Genomic DNA, 6,135 nt, shown 5'->3' with positions numbered 1-6,135 from the left:
CGGTCAAATGCCTAAACTACCTTAACCTAACCGGGCTAGACTTGCACATCTGAGGGCCTTTGTTTATCAGAACACACATCTTTGTAATGGGTTTTCTCTAGCAGAGACTTCCAGGAGAGGGAGCAGAGAGAGATAGAGAGAGCAGCTACAGGCCCCTCCCCCCGTCCCCAGGGCAGCATTCCGTCTCCAGCACCAGCATCCTGGCTCGAAAGGGCCCATGGACTCCGCGTCCTGTCTTGCTCCTTTATCCACGCGTCTGGTCCCCAACACCGTGAGCCCTGGGGCCCCCGGAGGCTGCCAGGCCAGGAGTGTTCTGCAGCAGAGGTCAGCCTCTGTGCCTTGAGGAAGCCCCCCTGGTGCTACTGGGGCCGTGTTCAGGGGTGGGGACTTGGGCTGCAGAGAGGTGCAGCCCCTAAAGTTGAGAGAAAACATGTAGCCACATGCCATGGGCCGGACATGTCAAGGTGGCCACTGTGGGCAGGTGCCACCACCACCACTACTGCTCCCCTCGCCCCTGCCTCCGCCAGACCAGCACCTGCTGGCCGAGAGAGCCCCATGTCCGTGCAGCTGCTCAACACCTGTGGGGGACACCACTGTGTCTGGGGGGGCTCTGTCCACCCCTGCAGGAACTGGGGCTCGGCCTTTCAGGAACTGACCTTTCTTCCTGGTGTTACTGTGCTGAGAGTCAAACCCCTTTCCTCAGGCCAGTGAAAAAGGCCTCACTTTCCCAGGACTGTCCGGCCAGGCAGTGGGCACAGCGAGCATGGGGGTCTGGGGTCCCCTGTAGCCCTCTCGGTCCGCAGGTGAGGGGCACAGGATTTCCCAGCTGCGTTTAAGGGAACCCTAGGCTTTATTTTGCCACTGTCCTCACATGACCACTAGGGGGCAGCAGGAGAAGCTGCTGTGTCCGTGTCTCCGAAGGGTGCACAGTCTGCTATTTCCATTGCAGCCAGGACTCACTGGTCACACACCTCACCCCACCACATAAAGCACGCGGCCCTCTTCAATATTAGCAAGGGACTGATGTTGAGTGGCCCATAGCAGGGATGCACCCAGCAGTTGGGTTTTGGTGAACTTGACACCAGAGCAATGAGCGGGGGAGGAGTCTCTCCCAGTGCCCCAGGCTGCCCTCTCAGGTGCCGGCGCCAGAACTCTAGGAGGGGGAGATGCCAGCCTGGAGACACCAGCTCTTGGGGCCCTGCGTGTGGGGCACATGCACGCAGAATGCCCGGGGATGTGGCCCATGGCACCTGACGGTGCCCTGGGCCCATGGTCCAGGCCTGCTGTGGCATTCTCTGAGCCAACCTGAGCGCATGGCTGAGTAAGACTCCCAGGATGTCAGCTGTCGGTGGCAATAAGCAGTGCAGAGTGAAGTCAGGCACACGCTGGGTCCCACGGCTGCTGACCTCCCTGGCCCCGCCCGGCCTCAGAGCCTCTGGCAGCCACGGGCCAGGCAGAAGCGTCCAGGCTGAGTTTCCCGGCCAGCCTGCCCCTGCTCTATTTACTGGTTTTCGTTCAGTGTTCCCATTACTCAGGCCTCCTCCAGTCGGCACCGAGACAGAAATAAATCCCGCAAGGCAGCCCAGCCAGAGGCCGGGAATCTGATTCCCCATCAAAGGCCAGAAGAGGCCCCTGGGGCGCACATGCCAGACCACAGTGGCCCACACACTCCCCATGGCCACGAATGTGGCTGCACACATCCAAGCACACACATGCACGTCTGCGTTCACTGGCGTTTCACACACACCATCCAGGTGTGCACGTGAGGACACGGGTCCCCACTCACAGATGGGTCTTGTGCATCCCGCCCCAGCACTGACTTGACACACATGCGCATGCATACACACACGCACACACATGCACATGCATACACACACGCACACACATGCACATGCACACACAGCTATGTACGCACACTCTCACACACACACACACACACACACACACACAGATACACTCGGGTCACAGCCATCCTCACCGCTGTGCCGAATGGGAGGGTGCAGTGGCCGCAGCCGCACCGCCCCTCGGCAGCTCTGGAGAAGCCTGGTCTCCTGGGAGCACAGGCCCAGGGCTGCCAGGGCTTCTGAATTTTTAGAGAAGTTGGAAAGCTGAATTTTTATGTGAAATATCCTGATTTTTAAATGTTGGCTCACGATGTTGAAAATACTGGGCGGGCCAAACCAAACACACGTCTGGGCCAAATTCCACCCACAGGCGGCGTTTTCAGACCGTGGTTACACACACACACACACACACACACACACACAGACTTGCACACAAACATCCAAACAGATGACACTGGTACACACAATTGCGCAGACCCCAAGAGGCAGACACACACAAATGGACATTCTGACATACTGACAAACAGTCGTATCCAAATAGAGCCTCCAGGAGACACACATGCAAATAGACACTGTCCCTAGCACCTACATGAACAGTGACACACATTGATGTTACAGGCCCCAATACACTCAGGTCCACATATACACACATGTGTGCTCACACACGTGCCCTCTCTCTCTCACTGATGCCTCTGTACTTTGGTGGGGCAGGCAGTGTGACCTGACGGGGCTTGTGGAGAGGGCCAGGGTGTGGTCGCACCCAAGCTGTTCCAGCAGAGGTAAAGGTGAGAACAGGGAGGGTGCTGGGACAGGGAGCCCCAGGAGAGAGACAAGGGGTCAGGCTGAGCGACTGGCATGGGCAGTTAGGGGCTGCACACACCAGGCCTGGGGCGTGCGTGACCGCAGTTGAAGTCACTAAGCGCCAGAAGGAAGCACTGGCGCCCGTCAGGTCACCCTGGGGAGCTGCTTCTTCCCCAGCGCAGCACCTTTCCCCATGGGGACGCTGCCCCAGCCGAGTCTGTGGGGGCTGCAAGCTGCAGAGCTCCCTCTAGCGCCTGGCAGTGCCCCGACCCGAAACCAAGACAAAACCCTGGCGCCGTCCTATCAGGAGGCCGCTGGGGGCTTTGCGGCTCAGCTCCCTGCCTGCACCAAGGCAGGGAAGGCCGGAGTGATGGGCCATCACGAACGGAGGAGACGACACCCAGCCCCTGGCCCCGTCCTCGGCAGACGGGAGGCTGAGGGCAGCAGGGCCACTGGAGGTCTGTGCTAGGTGACCGGTCTAGACCACGGCCATTCCCGGCCTGTCTTGCTGGGGCTGCAGGTCGGTCCTGTCCTGGGTGCCCACCTGCCGCCACTTGGCACGTCTGTCCATAGAATCATGACATTGAAGAAAGGGAGCCTGTCACTGGGCGATGTCCTGGCCCCCCCACCCATCCGAGGGCGGCCTAGCGCCCTGTCCAGGCAAACCCAAACTCAAGTGGGGGGAGGCTCACGAGGGCCTGGCTGGGCTGTGTCACGAGACGCTGCGGCTCAGAGGGCCAGGCCAGGCCCCTGCCGCTGCTCTGGGCCCTGGTCGTCTTGGCTGGGATCTCTCCAGGAGTCCACGAGGGGTTCAGGAAGCAGACCTAACCCCGCCTGGGCCGAGCTATGCACAAACCGTTCCTGGGCCCTCCGGCTCACACCCCCACTGACATTCCCAGCAGCCAGCTAGGATGAGACCAGCATCCTCTCAGGCCTTCAGATACTTGAGCAGGGCTGCGGCCTCAGGCCCCTGGGTTATGACAAAGGGTCATGCCCCTTTGGCGCTCTCTGACCTCGGCCCCAGGGTTCTCTGTGAGCAGCAGCAAGTGAGGCCCAGCTGCTCAGCCCTGGCACCTAATGGGGTAGGGGTGAGTAGAGACATCTCTCAAAGCCCTTAGCGCTCCCCCCTCCGCCCCCTGCCCTGTCCATCCCACGGGGAGGAAGCTTGGAACTTGTCCAGCGTCCCCTTTACGTTTAGTTTTTCAGAGGTTCCCGGCAGGGGGTGGTGGCAGCGGGAGCAGAGGTGGCACGGTCTGTTCCTGAGGTCTAAGGGGGCCTTCAGACGTTTTCTGCTTCCCGTGGCGGGTGAGAGGTGGCACTCACCATCTCACCGTCCCGAGGATGGGGCGGCCTTGAGGTGCCCAAGCGCAGTGGCCTGGGGGGAGCCCAGAAGTCGGGGTCCGGAGGTGTCCTCCCTCTCTCCCCAATCCCTCCGAGGCATGCCTGGTGTTTACATGTTCCCTGCGGCTTGGCCGGGCTGTGAGACCTTGAAGGGAGAAGTGACCACCTGGCCCCAGCCCCTGCTCAAGGCGGATGGCCCTGCCTGCCCGCCAGGCCCACTGAGGGCTCCCACTTCCTCTGCCAGCACCTGGCTGGCCCAGCCCTGGCTCAGGGCTCCAAGTGGGGAGGCCGAGCTAGTCCCGGGGGTCCAGGTCGAGGGGAGGGGACCTGGCCCGACCTGGGGGGACCAACCAGGCGACCCAGCCCGAAGGCGCCATCTAAAGGGTGGACAGGCCTCCCGAGGGGGCTCAGCCCTCACTGGGGACGTGTCCTTGGATATGGCACAGCTCTCGGGGTGCGTCTGCGGGCAGGTGGGAGTGTGTGGGGGGTGACACGGCCATGTTCTGCCGGTGGGTGCAAAGGAACCAACTTCAGACCCTGGGGAAGACGGGGCCCAGGAACCTTGCTGAGGCGAGGGCAGGATCTGGAGCTCCGGGCTCTGGCCCTGGAGGCTCCTGCCAGGGTGCAGGAGGGGCTGTGGGGCTGGCGCTCAGCACTCCTCCCCGCCCGGTGTCTCATCAGGGGCCTCAGCCTCAGCCCCCTGAGCAGCCCCCCGCAGCCCCCTCGCCAGGCCTCGCCTTGGGCTTCTGCATTAGAGCAGAGACTCTTGAGGGCTGACATACCTTTTTTTTTTTTGCTTTTTTTGGTCAAACCAGGGGGTGCTCCTGGCTCTGTGCTCAGGAATGACTCCTGGCGGTGCTTGGGGGACCATATGGGATGCTGGGGATAGAACCAGGGTCTGCCACATACAAGGCAAATGCCCTACCTGCTGTACTATCGCTCTGGCCCCTGATACACCTGTAAGCTCCCCCTAGGACTGTTTTCTGGAGCTGGTTGCTGGAATGATCTGGGGACAGTAATAGCTTTGGGTGCAATGGGAAGCACCTCCAGTTTGCTCATTTAAGAGGCAGATTTCCAGCGGGGCGAGGGGGGGGCACTGATTATTGATCCTCAAAAGTGGGTGGTAGTAGATTTGGAAACTTCAGCTCTGAAATTTCAGTGACTCCTGGGAGTCCCTGATACTCTGGCAATGCTCCGGGATGACTCATGGTTCTGTGCTCAGGGCTGACTCCTGATTCTGTGCTCAGAGCGGACTCCTGGTGGTGCTGAGGACCAAACCGGGGGAGACAAGTGACTTAGCTGCTGTACTATCTTTCAGCTCCAACATTTTGGTTTTGGGGCCACACTTCCCGTGGTACCACGTGGTGCCAGACATAGACCCCGCCCTCAGCCTGTGGCCCTGTCTCCCGGGCCTCAGCAGACTGCTGCAGGAGAGGGGCAGGGAGGGGCAGGCAGGGGTACCCGCGTGTGCAAAGGCCCAGGACTGGGTTGTCCAGGTTTGAGAAAGGACTTTGCCAAGGGTGCGGGGAGGGGGTTTCTGTGTTGTTGAAGGCTCAGAGTCGGGTAACCAGGGGGCGTGGGTGAGTGCCGGTGGGAAGGAGTTTGCAGTGAGGAGCATGGCCAAGTCTTAAAGCCCTCTGGGCTCAGCCCCCAGCACCCCTGCCTCCCTGCCCCCTGCATCCCCCCCACATCCCTAGATCTGGAGAGGCTTCTCAGGCCTGGGGTGGCAGGAGGGGGGCTGTGGCAGGGGCAGAGGGGCCTGGTCCCCTGTGGGGTCCGCCGACAAGCTTGGTGAATGTGGTGAATGGCCAGTGCTGCACCTCTCAGGGGCAACAGCTGAGGCCCAAGTCCCCTGGGTCCCAGAGGTTGTGTGACCCTATGTTTACAGATAAACATGGGACCCAGGCACCTCCCCTCAGCGAGCCCCTGTGAGGGCAGGATCACTGCTCTGAAGTGCCCCTACTCATCCCGTAAGTTTCTGAACCTACCTGCCTACCTCTCACTTTTCAGGATCAATAATCAGTGTCCCTCCTGGAAATCTACCCTTAAGTGAACAAACAGGAAGTGCCCCCCACCCCCGTTGCATGCCCTTAAGTGAACAAACAGGAAGTGCCCCCCACCCCCGTTGCACCCCCTTAAGTGAACAAAC

This window comes from Sorex araneus, chromosome 4 (genome assembly GCF_027595985.1).
Source record: "Sorex araneus isolate mSorAra2 chromosome 4, mSorAra2.pri, whole genome shotgun sequence".
Lineage (NCBI taxonomy): Eukaryota > Metazoa > Chordata > Mammalia > Eulipotyphla > Soricidae > Sorex > Sorex araneus.
Note: the sequence above shows the minus strand (reverse complement) of the source record.